The 24,237-nt window shown below is 57.2% G+C and overlaps 1 protein-coding gene across 5 annotated transcripts in view; it reads left to right on the forward strand.

Annotated features, from left to right (window-relative positions):
• Positions 1-4,772: 4,772 nt before the first annotated feature.
• zgc:86598 (STKc_CK2_alpha domain-containing protein) overlaps positions 4,773-24,237 on the forward strand; it is an 86,961-nt gene continuing 67,496 nt past the window's right edge. The window contains exon 1 of one of the 5 annotated variants that reach the window (XM_048523797.2): positions 4,773-4,900. The gene's annotated coding sequence lies outside the window, so the exon portion shown is untranslated. Of the gene's footprint in view, positions 4,947-13,655; positions 13,752-14,033; positions 14,126-15,641; positions 15,738-24,237 lie in introns of those variants that run through there. The other 4 variants (XM_048523790.2, XM_048523804.2, XM_048523819.2 and 1 more) reach the window with 4 other exon arrangements.

Here is a 24,237-nt window from a genome sequence, read left to right on the forward strand (position 1 = left end):
GGTGGATGAACACAGCAGGCAAAGCAGCACCTTAGGAGCACAAAAGCTGACGTTTCGGGCTGAGACCCTTCATCAGAAAGGGGGGATGGGGAGAGGATTCTGAAATAAATAGGGAAAGAGGGGGAGGTGGACTGAAGATGGATAGAGAGAAGTTAGGTGGGGAGGAGAGTATAGGTGGGGAGGTAGGGAGGGGATAGGTCAGTCCGGGGAGGATGGACAAGTCAAGGGGGCGGGATGAGGTCAGTAGGTAGGAAATGGAGGTGCGGCTTGAGGTGGGAGGAAGGGATGGGTGAGAGGAAGAACAGGTTAGGGAGGCGGAGACAGGCTGGGCTGGTTTTGGGATGCAGTGGGGGGAGGAGATGAGCTGGGCTGGTTTTGGGATGCAGTGGGGGGAGGGGATGAGCTGGGCTGGTTGTATGGTGCAGTGGGGGGAGGGGACAAGCTGGGCTGGTTTAGGGATGCAGTGGGGGAAGGGGAGATTTTGAAACTGGTGAAGTCCACATTGATACCATTAGGCTGCAGGGTTCCCAGGCGGAATATGAGTTGCTGTTCCTGCAACCTTCGGGTGGCATCATTGTGGCACTGCAGGAGGCCCATGATGGACATGTCATCTACAGAATGGGAGGGGGAGTGGAAATGGTTTGCGACTGGGAGGTGCAGTTGTTTATTGCGAACCGAGCGGAGGTGTTCTGCAAAGCGGTTTCCAAGCCTCCGTTTGGTTTCTCCGATGTAGAGGAAGCCACACCGGGTACAGCAGATGGAGTATACCACATCGTCATTACCTTGTGCCCAGTCTCTTATTTTATCCCCATACCCTTGCATTTTAATTTGTACCCAACCAGTGCATATCTGAACCTGCCTGCACATCATTTCCAGGCAGTGCATTCCAGATCCTAATACTCAGTGGATAAAAAAGTCTGAATCACTCTTGACAGATTGGCTCTGGTTGAGAGCCCTCATGTGTTTCTTGGGCTGAATGTCCTTTCTCCAGTGATGTAACCATTCCATGATGACTGTATTTGCAGTCTTGCATGCTTTCCTGACTTTAAGCTCGATAGTTCTGTCTCATACATAGAACATAGAACATTACAGCACAGTACAGGCCCTTCGGCCCTCGATGTTGTGCCGACCTGTCATACCGATCTCAAGCCCATCTAACCTACACTATTCCATGTACGTCCATATGCTTTTCCAATGACGACTTAAATGTACCTAAAGTTGGCGAATCTACTAACGTTGCAGGCAAAGCGTTCCATTCCCTTACCACTCTCTGAGTAAAGAATGGCAATGGCGTAATCAACTCTGTGTTAACCATCACGTCTTGCAGTTCAGGAACCCCACCCTGCTTTTGTAGTGGCAGACTTTGATGCATTCGGTGAGACAGTTGCCTGAGAAAGAGGATGACTTACAGGCCTGTCCTCCCTGGGGCTGCTTCATGGCCTGCTGAGATTTCTGTTTCTCCTCACTTCTCCCAAATGTTGCAGAAATAAGCAAGTGCCTGACAGTTGGCAATGTGCAGGTCCACCACCTTCATACCTCACTCTCAAGTTTCCTTGTAAAGGTGGTACAGACCCCCAGGAAGTCAGGATGCAGGGCAGGGTTCACCGTACAGAGGAGATTTGGGTTTGGAATGAGTTGAATTCTGTTGCACTGTCTGCCGTGTTAAGTCCTGCACTCAGAGTGTACATGTGACAGGGAAACGTTTATTTCAGAGATCAAATGAATTGCTGTTGTAATGAGGCAGCATATCATATTGAGAATTGTTGAATTTTATTGTACTTTCTGTGAAGTTCAATTTGGAATATTTTGTCCTGTGCTTTTACAAATGTTATGAATGAATGAAGTATATTTTTGGGAAAATTCTGATGGAAATTAGCATCCTGTTGGACCTCTGTGATGGTCTTGCCCTGTCAAGAAATGTCAAGGATATCCAGGGGATTTTTGACGATCCGACTAAGGAATGCGATCCCATACAGGGGTGCAATTCTATGGCATGAAACATAAATATTTCCCTGTACTTATAAACAGCTGCATTATATTGCCTGGAATTGTGTTTGGATTTGCGTACAAATCCACTTGGAATTGGGCTCAAGAACGAAACCCATTTGCAACGTGGGGAATGGCTATAGGTGTCTCATAAGACAAAGGAGCAGAATTAGAGACAGTCGGAACTGCAGATGCTGGAGAATCTGAGATGACAAGGTGTAGAGCTGGATGAACACAGCAGGCCTAGCAGCATCAGAGGAGCAGGAAGGCTGACATTTCAGGCCTGGACCATTAGGCCATTTGGCCCATTAGGTCTTCCCTACCATTCCATACATTTCTCAACCCCCTTCTCTTGCCTTCTGCCTGTAATCCTTGATCCCCTTACTAATCAAGCATCTGTCTGTTTCTGTCTTAACTACACTCAATGACTTGGCTGCTGCAGCCCTCTGGGGCTATGAGTTCCACAGATTCACCACGGTCTGGATGAAGAAATTCCTCCTCGTCTCAGTTCTAAGAGGTTGTCCTTTCACTCTGACATTGTGTCCTTGGGCCCTAGTTTGTCCTTCTACCACCCTGTCCAGGCCTCTCAGTACTCTGTAAGTTACAATCAGATCTCTGCCAGTCTTCTAAACGGACCCAGAGTCCTCAAACACTCCTCATGTGACCAGGATCATTCTTGTAAATTTCCTCTGCAGCTCTTCCAACACCAGCACATTCTCCTTAGATATATGGCCCAAAAGTGCTCAAAATATTCCAAATGTGGTCTGACCAGAGCCTTAGTAGCCTCAGCAATACATCCCTGCTCCTGTATTCTAGCCCTCTTCAAACGGATGTTAACACTGCCTTTGCCTTTTAAACTGCCAACCGCACCTTCATGTTAACCTGAAGAGAACTAGGAATCCCAAGTCCCTTTGTGCTTCAGATTTCTGAAGCCATCCCCATTTAGAAAGTAGTCTACGCCTTTATTCTGCCTACCAATGTGAATAACCTCACACTTTCCCATATTGTATTCCATCTGACACTTCTTTGCCCACTCTCCTAGCCTGTCCAGGTCCTTCTGCAGCCTCCCCGCTTCCTCAACACTATCTAGAACATAGAACAATACAGCGCAGAACAGGCCCTTCGACCCTCGATGTTGTGCCGACCTGTGAACTAATCTAAGCCCCTCGCCCTACACTATCCCATCATTATCCATATGTTTATCCAAGGAATCTGCCCCTCCACCTATCTTTGTGTAATCTGGAAACCCAGCAACAACGTCCTCAGTTCCTTCGTTCAGATTGTTAATAAACAACATGAATAGTTGTGGTCCAAACCTGGACCCCCGTCCCCATCGGTTACCATCCTCACTCTCTGCCTTCTGCCAGTTAGCCAATATTTTATCGTTGCCAGTACCTTGCCCTTAACGCCATGGACTCTGATTTTGTTTGGCAGCCTTCTGTGTGGCACCTTATCAAAGGCCATCTAGAAATCACGATGTGGAGATGCCTGTGTTGGACGGGAGTGGACAAAATCTAAAGTCACACAACATTGGGTGTCACCTGACAGAGGAGCAGCGCTCCAACAGCTTGTTATTTTAAAAAAATCTGTTGGACTATAACCTGGAAATCGAAATAGATCATGATCACTGGCTCTCCTTTGTTTAACTTGCTGGTTGCCTTCTCACACAATTGAAGCAGATTTGTCAGAGTTCAGAAAGCCATTCAAACTCTGCCCTAGATAATAAAATGTGAGGCTGGATGAACACAGCAGGCCCAGCAGCATCTCAGCAGCACAAAAGCTGACGTTTCGGGCCTAGACCCTTCATCAGAGAGGGCGATGGTGTGAGGGTTCTGGAATAATCTCACCCACCCCAAGCCGCACCTCCATCTCCTACCTACTAGCCTCATCCCACCTCCTTGACCTGTCCGTCTTCCCCGGACTGACCTATCCCCTCCCTACCTCCCCACCTATACTCTCCTCTCCACCTATCTTCTTTTCTCTCCATCTTCGGTCCGCCTCCCCCTCTCTCTCTATTTATTCCAGAACCCTCACCCCATCCCCCTCTCTGATGAAGGGTCTAGGCCTGAAACATCAGCTTCAGTTCTCCTGAGATGCTGCTGGGCCTGCTGTGTTCATCCAGCTTCACATTTTATTATCTTGGATTCTCCAGCATCTGCAGTTCCCAAACTCTGCGCTACCTCACCACGCACTTTCAAGTACTCTGCAATCTCATCCTTTAGTACTGGACCCTAAAATCTTGCAAGTGACCTACTGACTTCTGCCTTAAATATCAGTCAGTTTCCAGCCCTTGGGACCCTCCCAGGCACCAGGAGGATCACACTACAGTCCCCTCACCCTGCAGTATTCTCTGCCTGGTTTCAGATGTGAACTGATACTTTCCTAATCAACCATGCTGAGAGATGTTATGACACATATCTGGAGCAGATGGGGACTTAAACCCAAGTCTCCTAGCTCAGAGGCAGGGACACTGTCACTGCTCCATGAAAGACCCCAGGCAGTGCCACTAAATCACCACGTGGGCTCCCAGGCTCGACTTGTCAGAAACCCCTGGTACGTGGGCTGCTGGGAGTTGTAGGTCTCACTGTGTTCCTCAACGCGCACCGTAACGGGAATCAAACTACATTTCCCACTATGCCTCTCTGACCCACCCTCTAGGCTGGCCCTGAAGTGTTGTCCTTTGGGAGCTGTAGTTAGGCCTGTTGTTCTCTTCGTAGTACACCATCAGACTCAAACTACAATTCCCAGGATACCCCACACGCACCGCCGCTACGGTGTCCGCCGCTTGCCCTATCGAAGCGGATCGCGGTTTCAGACGGAATTTAACCCCTGCGGGGCCTCGCTGCGGAAGGAGCCGCCTGTCAGCGCCGCCGCCGCCATATTCATTGTCCGAGGATCCGAGAGAGTGGCACAGGTAAAGCGTGCTAGGCCCGAGGCTCCTGGGGGACTCGCAGAGTCAGGTAGGCCCCGGTGGGTTAGAGTGTAGCTCGGGCCCGAGCCCCGGGCTCAGGTTCCCTGTCTGCGCCGGAAGCCGCTCGTTTACAAAAACCAGGAGAGTCCCCGGGCCTCAGACTCCAGCGGCCGGACTGGGAGGGGAGCCGGCACTACCCCCCTCACTCACACCCCCCCCCCCCTCACACCCCCACCCCCTCACTCACACCCCCACCCCCTCACTCACACCCCCACCCCCCTCACTCACACCCCCACCCCCTCACTCACACCCCCCCCCACACACCCCCACCCCCCTCACTCACACCCCCCCCTCACTCACACCCCCCCCCACACACCCCCACCCCCCTCACTCACACCCCCACCCCCCTCACTCACACCCCCACCCCCTCACTCACACCCCCCCCACACACCCCCACCCCCCTCACTCACACCCCCACCCCCTCACTCACACCCCCACCCCCTCACTCACACCCCCCCCCACACACCCCCACCCCCCTCACTCACACCCCCCCCACACACCCCCACCCCCCTCACTCACACCCCCACCCCCCTCACTCACACCCCCACCCCCCTCACTCACACCCCCACCCCCTCACTCACACCCCCCCCACACACCCCCACCCCCCTCACTCACACCCCCACCCCCTCACTCACACCCCCACCCCCTCACTCACACCCCCCCCACACACCCCCACCCCCCTCACTCACACCCCCACCCCCCTCACTCACACCCCCACCCCCTCACTCACACCCCCACCCCCTCACTCACACCCCCACCCCCTCACTCACACCCCCCCCACACACCCCCACCCCCCTCACTCACACCCCCACCCCCTCACTCACACCCCCCCCCACACACCCCCACCCCCCTCACTCACACCCCCCCTCACTCACACCCCCCCCCACACCCCCCCACCCCCCTCACTCACACCCCCCCACCCCCCTCACTCACACCCCCACCCCCCTCACTCACACCCCCCCACCCCCCTCTCTCACACCCCCCCACCCCCCTCACTCACACCCCCACCCCCCTCACTCACACCCCCCCACCCCCCTCTCTCACACCCCCCCACCCCCCTCTCTCACACCCCCCCACCCCCCTCACTCACACCCCCACCCCCCTCACTCACACCCCCCCACCCCCCTCTCTCACACCCCCCCACCCCCCTCTCTCACACCCCCCCACCCCCCTCACTCACACCCCCCCACCCCCCTCACTCACACCCCCCCACTCACACCCCCCCACCCCCCTCACTCACACCCCCCCACCCCCCTCACTCACACCCCCCCACCCCCCTCACTCACACCCCCACACCCCCCTCACTCACACCCCCACCCCCCTCACTCACACCCCCACCCCCCTCACTCACACCCCCACCCCCCTCACTCACACCCCAACCCCCCTCACTCACACCCCCACCCCCCTCACTCACACCCCCCCTCACACCCCCACCCCCCTCTCTCACACCCCCCCACCCCCCTCTCTCACACCCCCCCACCCCCCTCACTCACACCCCCCCACCCCCCTCACTCACACCCCCACCCCCCTCACTCACACCCCCCCCTCACACCCCCCCACCCCCCTCTCTCACCCCCCCCACCCCCCTCTCTCACCCCCCCCACCCCCCTCTCTCACCCCCCCCACCCCCCTCTCTCACCCCCCCCACCCCCCTCTCTCACCCCCCCACCCCCCTCTCTCACACCCCCCCACCCCCCTCTCTCACACCCCCCCACCCCCCTCACTCTCACCCCCCCACTCACACCTCCCCACCCCCCTCACTCACACCCCCCCACCCCCCTCTCTCACACCCCCCCACCCCCCTCTCTCACACCCCCCCACCTCCCCACCCCCACCCCCCCCCCCACCCCCCCCACCACCCCCCCCCCCACCACCCCCCACCCCCCCCCCCCACCCCCCACCCCCCCCCCACCCCCCCCCACCCCCCCCCCCACCCCCCCCACCCCCCTCTCTCACACCCCCCCACCCCCCCCACCCCCCCACCCCCCCACCCCCCCACCCCCCTCTCTCACACCCCCCCCCACCCCCCCACCCCCCTCTCTCACACCCCCCCCACCCCCCTCTCTCACACCCCCCCCACCCCCCTCTCTCACACCCCCCCCCACCCCCCTCTCTCACACCCCCCCCACCCCCCTCTCTCACACCCCCCCCGCCCCCCTCTCTCACACCCCCCCGCCCCCCTCTCTCACACCCCCCCGCCCCCCTCTCTCACACCCCCGCCCCCCCCTCTCTCACACCCCCGCCCCCCCTCTCTCACACCCCCGCCCCCCCTCTCTCACACCCCCGCCCCCCCCTCTCTCACACCCCCGCCCCCCCCTCTCTCACACCCCCGCCCCCCCCCTCTCTCACACCCCCGCCCCCCCCTCACTCACACCCCCGCCCCCCCCTCACTCACACCCCCGCCCCCCCTCACTCACACCCCCGCACCCCCCCCCTCACACCCCCCCCCCTCACACCCCCACCCCCCCTCTCACACCCCCACCCCCCCTCTCACACCCCCACCCCCCCTCTCACACCCCCAACCCCCTCTCACACCCCCACCCCCCCTCTCACACCCCCACCCCCCCCTCACACCCCCACCCCCCCCTCTCACACCCCCACCTCTCACACCCCCACCCCCCCTCTCTCACACCACCACCCCCCCTCTCTCACACCACCACCCCCCCCTCTCTCACACCCCCACCCCCCCTCTCTCACACCCCCACCCCCCCCTCACACCCCCACCCCCCCCTCACACCCCCACCCCCCCTCTCACACCCCCACCCCCCCTCTCACACCCCCACCCCCCCTCTCACACCCCCACCCCCCCCTCTCACACCCCCACCTCTCTCACCCCCACCCCCCCCTCTCTCTCACCCCCACCCCCCCCTCTCTCTCACCCCCACCCCCCCTCTCTCTCACCCCCACCCCCCCTCTCTCTCACCCCCACCCCCCCTCTCTCACACCCCCACCCCCCCTCTCACACCCCCACCCCCCCTCTCACACCCCCACCCCCCCTCACACCCCCACCCCCCCTCACACCCCCACCCCCCCTCACACCCCCCCTCTCACACCCCCACCCTCACACCCCCCTCTCACACCCCCCTCTCACACCCCCCTCTCACACCCCCCTCTCACACCCCCCTCTCACACCCCCCTCTCACACCCCCCTCTCACACACCCCCACCCCCCCTCTCTCACACCCCCACCCCCCCTCTCACACCCCCACCCCCCCCTCACACCCGCTCTCTCCCCCCCCCCGCTCTCTCCCCCCCCCCGCTCTCTCCCCCCCCCCCGCTCTCTCCCCCCCCCCGCTCTCTCCCCCCCCCCCCGCTCTCTCCCCCCCCGCTCTCCCCCCCCGCTCTCCCCCCCCGCCCGCTCTCCCCCCACCCGCCCGCTCTCCCCCCCCCGCTCTCCCCCCCCCCGCTCTCCCCCCCCCCGCTCTCACCACCCCCCCGCTCTCACCACCCCCCCGCTCTCACCACCCCCCCGCTCTCACCACCCCCCCGCTCTCACCACCCCCCCGCTCTCACCACCCCCCCGCTCTCACCACCCCCCCGCTCTCACCACCCCCCCGCTCTCACCACCCCCCCGCTCTCACCACCCCCCCTTTCTCTCACCCCCCCTTTCTCTCACCCCCCCCACCCCCCTTTCTCTCACCCCCCCCACCCCCCTTTCTCTCACCCCCCCTTTCTCCCACCCCCCTTTCTCCCACCCCCCTTTCTCCCACCCCCCTTTCTCCCACCCCCCTTTCTCCCACCCCCCTTTCTCCCACCCCCCTTTCTCCCACCCCCCTTTCTCTCACTCCCCTTTCTCTCACCCCCCCACCCCCCTTTCTCTCACCCCCCCACCCCCCTTTCTCTCACCCCCCCCCCCCGGCCAGGATCCCCCCCCCCCCACCGGCCACGCTCCGCCCCCCCCCCCCAACCCCCGCCACGCTCTCTCCCCCCCCCCCAGCCACGCTCTCCCCCCCCAGCCAACCCGCCACGCTCTTCCCCCCCCCGCCAGCCATCCCGCCACGCTCTTCCCCCCCCCCCGCCAGCCAACCCGCCACACTCTTTCCCCCCCCCCCCCCCGCCAGCCAACCCGCCACGCTCTCTCCCCCCCCCCCCCTCCCGGCCACGCTCTCTCCCCCCCCCTCCCGGCCACGCTCTCCCCCCCCCCCCCCCGCCACGCTCTCCCGCCCCCCCCCCGCCACGCTCTCTCCCCCCCCCCCCCGCCACGCTCTCTCCCCCCCCCCCCCTCCCGGCCACGCTCTCCCCCCCCCCCCCCCCCGCCACGCTCTCCCCCCCCCCCCCCCGCCACGCTCTCCCCCCCCCCCCCGCCCCGCCACGCTCTCCCCCCCCCCCCGCCACGCTCTTCCCCCCCCCCCCCCCCGGCCACGCTCCCCCCCCCCCCCCCGGCCACGCTCCCCCCCCCCCCCGGCCACGCCCCCCCCCCCCGGGCCACGCTCCCCCCCCCCCGCCACGCTCTCCCCCCCCCGGCCGCCGCCGGGCCACGCTCCCCCCCCCCCGGGCCACGCTCCCCCCCCCCCGCCACGCTCTCCCCCCCCCGGCCACGCTCCCCCCCCCCCCGGGCCACGCTCCCCCCCCCCCGGGCCACGCTCCCCCCCCCCCCGCCCACGCTCCCCCCCCCCCCGCCACGCTCTCCCCCCCCCGGCCACGCTCCCCCCCCCCCGGGCACGCTCCCCCCCCCCCCCGGGCCACGCTCCCCCCCCCCGGGCCACGCTCCCCCCCCCCCGCCACGCTCTCCCCCCCCGCCACGCTCTCCCCCCCCCGCTCCCCCCCCGCCACGCCCTTCCCCCCCCGCCACGCCCTTCCCCCCCCCGCCACGCCCTTCCCCCCCGCCACGCCCTTCCCCCCCCCGCCACGCCCTTCCCCCCCGCCACGCCCTTCCCCCCCCGCCACGCTCTCCCCCCCCCGCCACGCTCTCCCCCCCCCCCGCCACGCTCTCCCCCCCCCGCCACGCTCTCCCCCCCCCCGCCACGCTCTCCCCCCCCCGCCACGCTCTCCCCCCCCCCGCCGCCACGCTCTCCCCCCCCGCCGCCACGCTCTCCCCCCCCCGCCACGCTCTCCCCCCCCCCGCCACGCTCTCCCCCCCCCGCCCTCCCCCCCCGCCCTCCCCCCCCGCCCTCCCCCCCCCGCCACGCTCTTCCCCCCCCCGCCACGCTCTTCCCCCCCCCGCCACGCTCTTCCCCCCCCGCCACGCTCTTTCCCCCCCCCCCCGCCACGCTCTCCCCCCCCGCCACGCTCTTCCCCCCCCCCGCCGCCACGCTCTTCCACCCCCGCCACGCTCTTCCCCCCCCGCCACGCTCTTCCCCCCCCGCCACGCTCTTCCCCCCCCCGCCACGCTCTTCCCCCCCCGCCACGCTCTTCCCCCCCCGCCACGCTCTTCCCCCCCCGCCACGCTCTTCCCCCCCCCGCCACGCTCTTCCCCCCCCCGCCACGCTCTTCCCCCCCCCGCCACGCTCTTCCCCCCCCCGCCACGCTCTTCCCCCCCCGCCACGCTCTTCCCCCCCCCGCCACGCTCTTCCCCCCCCCGCCACGCTCTTCCCCCCCCCCGCCACGCTCTCCCCCCCCCCGCCACGCTCTCCCCCCCCCGCCACGCTCTTCCCCCCCCCCGCCACGCTCTTCCCCCCCCCCGCCACGCTCTCCCCCCCCCCGCCACGCTCTCCCCCCCCCCGCCACGCTCTCCCCCCCGCCGCCACGCTCTCCCCCCCCCGCCACGCTCTCCCCCCCCGGCCACGCTCTCCCCCCCCCCCCCGCTCTCCCCCCCCCCGCCACGCTCTTCCCCCCCCCGCCACGCTCTTCCCCCCCCCGCCACGCTCTTCCCCCCCCCGCCACGCTCTTCCCCCCCCGCCACGCTCTTCCCCCCCCGCCACGCTCTTCCCCCCCCCGCCACGCTCTTCCCCCCCCCCGCCACGCTCTTCCCCCCCCCGCCACGCTCTTCCCCCCCCGCCACGCTCTTCCCCCCCCCGCCACGCTCTTCCCCCCCCCCCGCCACGCTCTTCCCCCCCCCCCCCGCCACGCTCTTCCCCCCCCCCCGCCACGCTCTTCCCCCCCCCCCCGCCACGCTCTTCCCCCCCCCGCCGCCACGCTCTTCCCCCCCCCGCCACGCTCTTCCCCCCCCCCAGCCAACCCGCCACGCTCTTTCTCCCCCCCCCAGCCAACCCGCCACGCTCTTCCCCCCCCCCCCCCGCCAGCCAACCCGCCACGCTCTTCCCCCCCGCCAGCCACGCTCTCCCCCCCCCAGCCAACCCGCCACGCTCTCCCCCCCCCCCTGCCAGCCAACCCGCCACGCTCTCCCCCCCCCTGCCAGCCAACCCGCCACGCTCTCCCCCCCCCCCCCACTCGCAGCCAACCCGCCACGCTCTTCCCCCCCCCCACTCCCAGCCAACCCGCCACGCTCTTCCCCCCCCCCCACTCCCAGCCAACCCGCCACGCTCTTCCCCCCCCCCCCCACTCCCAGCCAACCTGCCACGCTCTCCCCACCCCACTCCCAGCCAACCCGCCACGCTCTTCCCCCCCCCACTCTCAGCCAACCCGCCATGCTCTTCCCACCCCCGCCAGCCAACCCGCCACGCTCTTCCCCCCCCCACCCAACCCGCCACGCTCTTCCCCCCCCCCCCCACCCAACCCGCCACGCTCTTCCCCCCCCCCCCCACCCAACCCGCCACGCTCTTCCCCCCCCCCCCCCCACCCAACCCGCCACGCTCTCCCCCCCCCCCCACCCACCCAACCCGCCACGCTCTTTTCTCCCCCCCCCCCCACCCAACCCGCCACGCTCTTTTCCCCCCCCCCCCCCACCCAACCCGCCACGCTCTTTTCCCCCCCCCCACCCAACCCGCCACGCTCTTCCCCCCCAATCCCACCCAACCTGCCACGCTCTTCCCCCCCCCCCCCACTCCCAGCCAACCCGCCACGCTCTTCTCCCCCCCCCCCACTCCCAGCCAACCCGCCACGCTCTTCCACCCCCCCGCCAGCCAACCCGCCACGCTCTTCCCCCCCCGCCACGCTCTCCCCCCCCCGCCAGCCAACCCGCCACGCTCTTCCCCCCCCCACCCAACCCACCACGCTCTTCCCCCCCCCACCCAACCCACCACGCTCTTCCCCCCCCCCACCCAACCCACCACGCTCTTCCCCTCCCCCCACCCAACCCACCACGCCCTTTCCCTCCCGCACCCAACCCACCACGCTGTTCCCCCTCCCCCACCCAACTCACCACGCTCTTCCCCCACCCAACCCACCCAACCCACCACGCTCTTCCCCCACCCAACCCACCCAACCCACCACGCTCTTCCCCCACCCAACCCACCCAACCCACCACGCTCTTCCCCCACCCAACCCACCCAACCCACCACGCTCTTCCCCCACCCAACCCACCACGCTCTTCCCCCACCCAACCCACCACGCTCTTCCCCCACCCAACCCACCACGCTCTTCCCCCACCCAACCCACCCAACCCACCACGCTCTTCCCCCACCCAACCCACCACGCTCTTCCCCCACCCAACCCACCACGCTCTTCCCCCACCCAACCCACCCAACCCACCACGCTCTTCCCCCACCCAACCCACCACGCTCTTCCCCCACCCAACCCACCACGCTCTTCCCCCCCCCCCCACTCCCAGCCAACCCGCCACGCTCTTCCCCCCCCCCACTCCCAGCCAACCCGCCACGCTCTTCCCCCCCCCACTCCCAGCCAATCCGCCACGCTCTTCCCCCCCCCCCAGCTGACCCGCCATGCTCCCTCCCCACATCTCGCTACACTTCCCCGCCACCTCCCCACACACTCTTTCCCCCTTCTTTTACCCCCCCCATCTCCCTCTTCTCTTCTTCCCCAACCCCCAGGCCCCCACTCCACCCCCGACACTAAGCATAACGGCTGCCCCACCCAACTTGCACCCCCCCTGTGCATCTCTGAGTTGGGGGTGCTGGAGTGAGGTTCCTGCCTCCTCCTGGGGCTTGTGGTGCTGGAAGTGAGGAACCACTGATGTGGTGTGCCACATAGTCTGGCGTCGTCACCCAGGAAAGCCGTGGTTTTGTTCCCTCACCCTCCACTTGTGCTGCAGGTGGCTACGTAGTCTATATTCGCCCAGCCTTCACCGCAATCTGCTTTTTCCTTCCTGTTTGGTGCTTGCCGTTTGCCTGCTCTTCCTCCCTATTCCCACCGGTGACTGCTGGTACCTGAGTCCCGTTTACCAAGTGTTCAGAGATTGTAGGAGCTGCAGATGCTGGAGAATCTGAGACAAAAAGGTGTACAGCTGGGTGAACATAGCAGGCCAAGCAGCATCAGAGGAGCAGGAAAGATGACATTTTGGGTCTAGACCCTGCTTCAGTGTTGATGTTTTTTGTATTTATGCATTAGACAGTGATTCTGTGGCTGGAGGATGTTTCAGCCTCGCCTTCCACATATTTGAATTTGAGTGCAGTGGTATGTTCCTTGCCCCCTGTTGCCTTATTGTACGTCACACTTGTGAAATTTAATTGGGCTTTATTATCTTTGTCTCCAAGAAAATAATTGACATTAAAACAATGCGAGCCGTGAATGTAATTCAGTTTTAATTTAAAGATGTGTGTACTTTCATGTAACAGGTTCAATGAGATGTTTGTGCAGTTGGTGGAATTTGTGGTGTTGTATGTTACATCTTTTTGCACACAGCTCTCTTGCTATGAAATGTATATAATTATCCTGTACCACTTCTTTGCTCTTTGCCTCATGTTAGACAGGCAGAAGCTGGGAGTGGCTGTGTGGAGACAGTCTGAATGTGTTTCCCTCCCTGTTCTGCCCTGCCCTGGGGACAGTGGCTGTTGTGGGTGAGTTTTATTCCCCCCGCTTCTTGAGGGTGATGCTGTTTCACAACTGACCTTTTGTTGCTGACCATTTCATTCGCTGCACTGCCCAGGGTTGCTGCTACATTTGTGGCATGGATTTGAACAGAGATTTGGATTTCTCCCGTTTGCAGCAGCTGAGTCTTAAGAAAGATAGCTTGTGTATCTAGGTCTGGTCTGTGTGCAGTTGTTGCTTGGAATGCACAGATATACTGCCAAACCTCTCTGTGTTCTCCCCTTGCGGCCCTGTGTTTGGAAGTTTGACAATCAGTTCCTGAACAGTCATAATTTCCGTGATGTGCTCGTGCCTGAGGAAAAGGGCCTTGAGTGGATTAATCCTGCCTGTGTTTATGTCAGAGGTGAGGCTTTGAATCTGTTCATTGCACGGACAGGGTGCACTGCTGAGAGTCGAAGGGACTGGGCCTTTACTCTTGTGGGAAGGGGAATTTATTTTCCACACTGGTGCTGATCATGGTCTTAGCCCAAGTGCTGCAAGATGGTGGGAGAAAAGAAAATTGAATGTTTGAAGGGGGTCTGTCTTGATTCTCATACATCTGTGTGTGTTTCGCTGTCACTGAAGTACCTTATGACCCATTGTCTCAAGACAAAATGTAGATTCCGGATATTCTAGAACAATCCCCAAGAATTGGAACGGTGTGGACACAGTGCAGCTCTTTTGAGAGGAGAGAGCCCAATATCAGAGATGGCAAAGTGTGTGAATGTGTTAGCATTCATCATATTCTGATCCAGAACCAATTTATCAAGGGAGAATTGCATGTTGACAAATCTGCTGGGGTTTTTTGAATTTCTGATCGTCCACTGCATGCCTCTTATCTACTTTAATGTTGTTAATTTGGGTTTTCAAGAAAGCTTTGATCAGGCATTGTGTGCTGTTATCACATAAAACATGAGAACATCTCATGGCAGTCGATGAAATAGGTCAAGCCCGTAGTGGAATCAGACCATAGGGCTGCTCTGGTACAATTGGCAGTGGTTTAACTGGTGTTGAGGGAGAACAACACTTTGGAGTAAACCATTTAGGACTGAGATGAGATGTTTTCTCCCAAAAGATGGTGGGCCTGTGGAATTCTCTACCACAGGAAGTGGTGAGGCCAAGACATTGAATGTTTTCAAAAAGAAGATAGCTATAGTTTTTGAGGCTACAGGGATCAAAAGGTAAGGGTGAGAAAGCGGGACTAAGCAGTACTGAATTGGATGATCAGCCATCATCACGTTGAATGGCCTACTCCAGCTCCTATTTTCGATGTTTCTGTGTCTCTCTGCTTTCCAGGCTGAATGCAGAAGGTTCGAGGAGCGGGCAGGCTCTCTCAGGTCGATGTTTAACATTCGACTGGCATTTGAATGAAAAGCATATAATCTCATCATCAACTCATTGCTGTTTTTGGGAGCTTGCTGTGCAGCTTCATTTTCAATGAGTAGCCTGTGATTTTGAAGTGCCTCATTGGCAGGGATGTGTTTTAGGAGCTGAAGTTGTGAACAGGCAATTTGTACACTTGCACATATGCATTTTTTCTTTTCTGCCTTTTGTGTGTTTTATTTTGATTCCCCTGCTCTCACTCTGTGATTAAAGGTATTTCCTTTGCCAGTTTGAGTTTTGTGATTGAGGGCTTCAGTTGAGTTCAGTGATTGCATTGTGATTGTGGGTGGTGTTTCTGTGGGGTGCTTGAGAGCATTCCTGCCTCATAGTTGACCTTACCAAGCACTCTTAATGAATGGGCGGTTGAAGAATTTAAATTTGTTTGGTGTGTGGGTTGTTTTAGATGTCTGGGCCGTGTTTGTTTAAATGTGCATTTTCTACAAGTTCCTGTGGTAAGGTTCTAATCCAACTGGATGCAGAGGTCTGACGTGTTTGCAGAGTATGATCAATGATCTACAAGTGTTTTCTGTTGCTGAATTGAAAGACTGTGCTGCCAAGATTCTGTTCTCGGGCTGTGAAGAGCTCCCTTTCAGGTTTTAATATTGTGATCCTTCATTTCTGCTGCTCTAAGTCCTCCAGTTTATTTCTTGATTCTGATGACTCCTGCTTGGAAATTTTTTTCTTTATTCTTTAATTTCAAATGAGAGTTGGTGAGGCCAGCATTTCTTGCCGATTCCTAACTGCCCTCGAGAAGGTGAGCTGCTGCCTTGAACTGCTGCATTCCTTTGGATGTGCCTGAATCCTCAGCACTGTTGGGAGGGGAGCTCCAGGATTCTGACCTAGTGATTCAGACCCGGTGACACTGAAGGAATGGCGACATTTTTCCAGGTCAGGATGGTGAGTGGCTCAGAGGGGAACTTGCCCCTGGTGGCATTCCCATGTATCTGTAGCCCCTGTCCTTCCAGGTGAAATTTACTAGATGCTAGTTGGGGTTGTGGAAGATTTTAATTAAGCTGCAAGTAGAATTTAAAAGTTGCTTGCTTTGTGATTTCTTTTACAAAAATTATCTTGGTATTTGGGGAGATGGTGATGTCACAGGACTAATGAGCTAGGGACCCAGTCAAAGGTCTGGAGACGTGGCAGCTGTTGAAATTGAAATTCAATTCATAAAGCTTGGCTATAGTTGCCATGAAAATGTCATTGATTTTCATAAAAACCCACCCTAATTCATTAAGGGTCCTTTAGAGAAGGGAATCTGCCATCCTTACCCAGTCTGGGTGTAACTCCAGACCTACAATATTGTGATTGACTCTCAACTAGTCTCCAAAATGACTGAGCAAGGCACTAAATTCAGAGATAATCGATGGGCAACAAATGCTGGCCTTGCTGTTGACTGTCACAGAATGAAGAAATGAAAACACAAGCCAGTGATGAATGTATTAGTAACTGTGCACGGTAAGCCAAGTGCGCGTTTACTAACGTGTTTAATAACTTACTAATTCTAACTGGCTCAATAACTCTTTGTACTTGCCTCGGCTTGTTGTCTCTCCTTCATGCTGGCTCTCTGTCTGTTGCTTCCCCTTACTGACCCTCCTGCATTTGTTGCTTCCCTCTTTGGGGCAGGAGGGTTGATAGGGTGGGCAGAGAGCTGGGAGCAAAAGGGGTTGGTCAGGCTACAGAAAAGACCAGTGTCAACTACAGATAGCTGAAGCACAAGGCAGTGAATATTGCTTTTTGAGATTGTAGACATTGTGGGTTTGGAAGATGCTGTGCTCTAATGCCTTTCTCCAATGTTAGTGAGCCACCAGCATAAACTTGGTGCATCATCTGTTGGAGGTTGTTGCTGATGGAGTTCCAGGATTTTGACCCAGTAACCATGAAGGAATGGTAATTTTGTTCCAAGTATAGATGGTGTGTGTTTGGAGAGGAACTTGCCCGTGATGGTGTTTTCATGTACCTGTGCCCTTGATCTTCTAGATTAAAGTGGTCATGCGTTCAGAAGGTGGTCTGAGGATCTTTGGTGAACTTCTGCATTGCATCTTGGAGAGGGTATACCCTGCTGCTACTGAGTGCTGGGAGTGGGAGGGAGTGGATGTTGAAGATGGTGATCAAATGCCAGTTAAATGGGCTGCTTTGTCCTGGATAGTGTCGAGCTTCTTGGGTGTTGTTGAAGCTGCAGGCACATGGGGAGTGATAATGGGAACTGCAGATGCTGGAGAATCCAAGATAACAAAGTGTGAAGCTGGATGAGCACAGCAGGCCAAGCAGCATCTCGGGAGCACAAAAGCTGACGTTTCGGGCCTAGACCCTCCATCAGAGAGAGGGAATGGCGAGAGGGAACTGGAATAAATAGGGAGAGAGGGAGAGGTGGACCGAAGATGGAGAGAAAAGAAGATAGGTGGAGAGGAGAGTATAGGTAGGGAGGGGATAGGTCAGTCCAGGGAAGACGGACAGGTCAAGGAGGTGGGATGAGGTTAGGTTGTAGGAAATGGAGGTGCAGCTTGAGGTGGGAGGAAGGGATGGGTGATAGAAAGAACAGGTTAGGGAGGCGGAGACAGGCTGGGCTGGTTTTGGGATGCACTGGGGGGAGGGGAAGAACTGGGCTGGTTTTGGGATGCAGTGGAGGGGGGAAGGGGAGATTTTGAAGCTTGTGAAGTCCACATTGATACCATTGGGCTGCAGGGTTCCCAAGCGGAATATGAGTTGCTGTTCCTGCAACCTGCGGGTGGCATCATTGTGGCACTGCAGGAGGCCCATGATGGACGTGTCGTCTGAGGAATGGGAGGGGGAGTTAAAATGGTTCGCGACTGGGAGGTGCAGTTGTTTGTTGCGAACCGAGCGGAGGTGTTCCGCAAAGCGGTCCCCAAGCCTCCGCTCGGTTTCCCCAATGTAGAGGAAGCCACACCGGGTACAGTGGATGCAGTATACCTCATTGGCAGATGTGCAGGTGAACATCTGCTTAATATGGAAAGTCTTCTTGGAGCCTGGGCTGGGGGTAAGGGAGGAGGTGTGGGTGCAAGTATAGCACTTCCTGCGGTTGCAGGGGAAGGTGCTGGGTGTGGTGGGGTTGGAGGGGAGTGTGGGGCAGACAAGGGAGTCATGGAGAGAGTGGTCTCTCTGGAAGGCAGACAACGGTGGGGATGGAAATAATGTGGTAGGGTCGGTTTGTAGATGGCAGAAGTGTCGGCGGATGATGCATTGTCTCCGGAGGTTGGTGGGGTGGTATGTGAGAATGAGGGGGATCCTCTTGGGGCGGTTGTGGTGGGGGTGGGGTGTGAGGGATGTGTTGCGGGAAATACAGGAGATGCGGCCAAGGGCGTTCTCTACCACTGCGGTGGGGGGTGGGGGGGTTGCGGTCCTTGAAGAATGTGGACATCTGGGATGTGCAGGAGTGGAATGCCTCATCCTGGGAGCAGATGCGGCGGAGGCAGAGGAATTGGGAATAGGGGATGGAATTTTTGCATGCAGGTGGGTGGGAGGCGGTGTATTCTAGGTAGCTGTGGGAGTCAGTGGGCTTGAAATGGACATCAGTTTCTAGCTGGTTACCTAAGATGGAGACTGAGGTGTCCAGGAAGGTGAGGGATGTGTTGGAGATGGGGAATATGGGGAGTATTTGGGTTTTGTTTTATTGATGGAGTTTGGGAAGGCAGAATTGTTTTCTTTAAAAAAGTGTTAAGTATACAGCATCAGTGGCAGTTACCATGAAGACCATAAGATGTAGGTGTAGAATTTGGCCATTCAGCCCATCAAATCTGCTGTGCCATTCAGTGAAGTCATGGGTGATCTGTAAATCCTTAACTCCATTTTCCTGCCTTTTCACCATAACTCTTGATTCCCTCACTGATTAAAAATCTGTCTACCTCTGCCTTAATTATACTTAATGAGCCTCTGCGGCAAAGAATTCCACAGGTTCGGTACCCTTTGAGAGAAGAAATACTTCCTCATTTCTGTCTGCAACCCTTTACTCTGCGATGATGCCCTCTGGCCCTAGACTCTCCCACAAGAGGAAACGAGCTCTCTGCATCTACCCTGTCAAGTTCCTAAGAATCCTGTACGTTTCAATAAGATTGGCTTTCATTCTTCTAAACTCCAAAGGGTACAGGCCCGATCTGTTCGACCTCTGTGTAAGGAAATCCCTCCGTACCTAGAATCGGCCTAGCGAACCATCTTTGGCCTGCCAATGTCAGTATATCTTTCCATTGATAAGGGGTCCAGAACTGTTTGCAGTATTCCAGCTGTGGTCTGTCCTGTACAGTTTTAGAAAATTCTCCCTACTTTTTCACTCCATTCCATTTGAAATAAAGGCCTACATTCCATTTGACTTCCCTATCATGCACTCAACTTGAATACAATTTTTTTTGTGATTGATGGGTGAGGACTTCCAGATCCTTCTGTTATGTAGCTTTCTGCAGATTTCCCCATTAAAATAATATTTATCTGTCTACACTTCCTGTTTAAAATGTGTAAGCTATTTTTCCCATGTTATACTCTGCTGGTTTTTTTAACTCACTCACTCAAACTGTTTATATCCCTCCGCAGACTCCATCGTTTTCACCACGCTTTCCCACCTATTTTTGCGTCATTGGCAAAGTTGGTTATAGTGTGTTCACTTTCCTAATCAAAGTCACTAATATTTATTGCAAATAATTATGGCGATGGCATTAATGCCAGCCTGAAAATGCCATCCTTGTCTGATCAGACTCATCGGGAGTAACTGGGTTCACTTTTGGGTCCCACAACTCTGGAAGGATAATTGGAGGGCGTATTACGCAGACTTACCAGGTTTCCTTGCGTTCAGAGTGTGTTCATCAAGATGTTTAAAAGGGAGTCGTAGGTTAGATAGCTGAACCATTTCCTCTTGTCATGGAAAGAGCCTAGAACAATCTTAAATGTGGAGCCAGGCTGCTTGGAGGTGCTGTCAGAATTTCTTCATTTAAAGTGCAGTGGTAATGTGTAACTCTGGAGGTGGGAAAGAATGGTGTGCATGTGAGAGTCAATTAAAACAACTTTTTTTTTGGTGCAAACATGTTGAAGGTTTTGAAACGGGGGAAGGAAATGGAGTTGAAATCAGCTGTGATCTTATCAAATAAGTGGGTCAAACTGAATACTCTCTGTATCCTCAAGACCTGACGTACTGTTTATTGCGGGGAGGACGGGAATCTGAGGTTGTTCTTGAGGCTGGTTTGTGTGCTTGAGCAGTGTTTCACTAATGCTGTCATGGGAAAGAAATCATTGACACAAAGGTGGAGGGATAGGTAGTGGTGAGGAAGGAGGGAGGCTTCAGAAGGACTTGGACAGGCTTGTGGGAAAAGAAGTGGCAGATGGAATACAGTATGGGCAAGTGTGAGGTTATGCACTTTGGTAGGAGAAATAGAGGCATAGACTATTTCTAAATGGGGAAAGGCTTCTGAAATCTGAAGCACAAAGGGACTTCGGAATCTTAGTTCAGGATTCTCCTAAGGTAAACGTAGGTTCAGTTGGTGTTAGGAAGGTATAGACAATAGGTGCTGGAGTAGGCCATTCGGCCCTTTGAGCCAGCACCGCCATTCATTATGATCATGGCTGATCATTCACAATCAGTATCCTGTTCCTGCCTTATCCCCATAACCCTTGATTCCACTGTCTGTGTAAGAGCTCTATCCATCTCTTTCTTGAAAGTATCCAGAGAGTTGGCCTCCACTGCCTTCTGGGGCAGAGCATTCCATATGTTCACCACTCTCTGGGTGAAGAAGTTTTTCCTCAACTCTGTTCTAAATGGCCTACCCCTTATTTTTAAACTGTGTCCTCTGGTTCTGGACTCACCCATCAGCGGAAGCATGCTTCCTGCCTCCAAAGTGTCCAATCCCTTAATAATCTTATACGTCTCAATCAGGTCCCCTCTCATCCTTCTAAACTCAAGTGTATACAAGCCCAGAGATAATGGGAACTGCAGATGCTGGAGAATCCAAGACAACAAAATGTGAGGCTGGATGAACACAGCAGGCCAAGCAGCATCTCAGGAGCACAAAAGCTGACATTTCGGGCCTAGACCCTTCATCAGAGAGGGGCATGGGGTGAGGGTTCTGGAATAAATAGGGAGAGAGGGGGAGGCGGACCGAAGATGGAGAGTAAAGAAGATAGGTGGGGAGGTAGGAAGGGGATAGGTCAGTCCAGGGAAGACGGACAGGTCAAGGAGGTGGGATGAGGTTAGTAGGTAGATGGGGGTGCGGCTTGGGGTGGGAGGAAGGGATGGGTGAGAGGAAGAACAGGTTAGGGAGGCGGAGACAGGTTGGACTGGTTTTGGGATGCAGTGGGTGGAGGGGAAGAGCTGGGCTGGTTGTGTGGTGCAGTGGGGGGAGGGGACAAACTGGGCTGGTTTTGGGATGCAGTTGGGGAAGGGGAGATTTTGAAACTGGTGAAGTCCACATTGATACCATTAGGCTGCAGGGTTCCCAGGCGGAATATGAGTTGCTGTTCCTGCAACCTTCGGGTGGGGCATCATTGTGGCACTGCAGGAGGCCCATGATGGGCATGTCATCTAAAGAATGGGAGGGGGAGTGGAAATGGTTTGCGACTGGGAGGTGCAGTAGTTTGTTGCGAACTGAGCGGAGGTGTTCTGCAAAGCGGTCCCCAAGCCTCCGCTTGGTTTCCCCAATGTAGAGGAAGCCACACCGGGTACACTGGACATTGGCAGATGTGCAGGTGAACCTCTGCTTAATGTGGAATGTCATCTTGGGGCCTGGGATAGGGGTGAGGGGGGAGGTGTGGGGGCAAGTGTAGCATTTCCTGCGGATGCAGGAGAAGGTGCCGGGTGTGGTGGGGTTGGAGGGCAGTGTGGAGCGAACAAGGGAGTCACGGAGAGAGTGGTCTCTCCGGAAAGCCGACAGGGTCGGGGATGGAAAAATGTCTTGGGTGGTGGGGTCGGATTGTAGATGGCGGAAGTGTCGGAGGATGATGCATTGTATCTCCCCTTCCCCAACTGCATCCCTAAACCAGCCCAGTTCGTCCCCTCCCCCCACTGCACCACACAACCAGCCCAGCTCTTCCCCTCCACCCACTGCATCCCAAAACCAGTCCAACCTGTCTCCGCCTCCCTAACCTGTTCTTCCTCTCACCCATCCCTTCCTCCCACTCCAAGCCGCACCCCCATCTACCTACTAACCTCATCCCACCTCCTTGACCTGTCCGTCTTCCCTGGACTGACCTATCCCCTCCCTACTCCCCCACCTATACTCTCTCCACCTATCTTCTTTTCTCTCCATCTTCGGTCTGCCTCCTGCTCTCTCCCTATTTATTCCAGACCCCTCACCCCATGCCCCTCTCTGATGAAGGGTCTAGGCCCGAAACGTCAGCTTTTGTGCTCCTGAGATGCTGCTTGGCCTGCTGTGTTCATCCAGCCTCACGTTTTGTTGTATACAAGCCCAGTCGCTCCAATCTTTGAACATATGATAGTCCTGCCATTCTGGGAATTGACCTCGTGAACCTACGCTGCACTCCCTCAATAGCAAGAATGTCCTTCCTCAAATTTGGAGACCGAAACTGCACACCCTGTATTCTCATATCATCCTCCTCACATTTCACGCTGCCACCCAACTTTGTGTCATAAATACAATATTAATATTAATTTCAAGAGGGCAAGAATACAAGAGCAGGGATGTACTGCTGAGGCTGTATAATCCTCAGGCCACACCTTGTTTGGAATGTTGTGTGCAGTTTCGGGCCCAGTATCTGAGACAGGATAACAAAGTGTGGAGCTGGATGAACACAGCAGGTCAAGCAGCATCTTAGGACCACGAAAGCTGATGTTTCGGGCCTCGACCCTTCATAAGAAAATGGGGGGAGGGGGAGAGGGTTCTGAAATAAATAGAGAGAGGGGGCAGGCGGATTGAAGGTGGAGAGGAGACAGACAAGTTAAAGAGGCGGGGATGGAGCCTGTAGAGGTGAGTCTAGGTAGGGAGGGGATAGGTCACTTGACCTGCTGTGTTCATCCAGCTCTACGATTTGTTATCTCAGATTCTCCAACACCTGCAGTTCCCACTATCTAAGGAAGGATGTTCTGGCATTGGAGGAAATGCACAGGAGGTTTACAAGGAGCTGATCTCGGGAATGAAGGCCTTGTCAAATGACGCTGAGTCTGTCCTCAATGGAGTTTAGAAGAATTGGGGGCGGGGAATTTGATTGAAACTTATAGAATATGGAAAGTCCTGGATAGAGTGGATGTGAAGAAGATATTTTCATTAGCAGGAGAGACTAGTCTTGGGAAAGGAAGTGGCAGTGTGGGAAAGTGTGAGGTTATGCACTTTGGTAGGAGAAATAGAGGCATAGATATTTCTAAATGGGAAAATGCTTCGGAAATCTGAATAACAATAGGAGAATCCTAAACTCCTTCTCCCCAAGGACTCGGCCTCAGAATGAAGGGATGACCCTTTAGAACTGAGATGAGGAGAAATTTCTTCAGCCAGATAGTGGTGAATCTGTGAAACTCATTGCCACAGAGGGCTGTGGAGGTCAAGTCACTGAATGTGTTTCAGACAGAGATAGAGAGGTTCTTGATTAATAAGGAGATGGAGGGTTACAGGGAGAACGTAGGAGAATGGGGTTGAGAAACACAACAACCGTGATCGAATGGTGGAGCAAACTCAATGGGCCAATGACTTAATTCTGCTGCTATATCTTACGGTCTTATGGTAGTCCTATCTGGAATTAACGGTGGGATGAGAGGTTATTTCTCTGATTTGGGGTGGGAGTGTGAGACCAGTTCCTTAGAGAGATCCCAGATGTGAGCTTTGAGAGGACGAATAGACAGCTACCAGAGAATACTGTTCAGTCCACCACTCAGAGTTGCCATTGAAATCAGGCTTGCCATAGTTAAAACTGATTTTATCTTTCCAGTTTGCATCTACGTTCCAAGTTTAATCATATTGGGATGTATGGCTGCTGTTTGCATGCAGTAGCATAGTAGTAATGGAAATCCAGCATTCGAGGCCCACCATGACAAATTAAGTCAATTAAATTGTAATCACTGACCTGGTAGCAAAGCCACAGTGTCGCTGCTGTTGTAAATATTTGTTGAGCTGTCAGTAATGGTCAAAAAGTTGTTTACAGGTAATTTGC

Source organism: Stegostoma tigrinum, chromosome 2 (genome assembly GCF_030684315.1).
Source record: "Stegostoma tigrinum isolate sSteTig4 chromosome 2, sSteTig4.hap1, whole genome shotgun sequence".
Classification (NCBI taxonomy): Eukaryota; Metazoa; Chordata; class Chondrichthyes; order Orectolobiformes; family Stegostomatidae; genus Stegostoma; species Stegostoma tigrinum.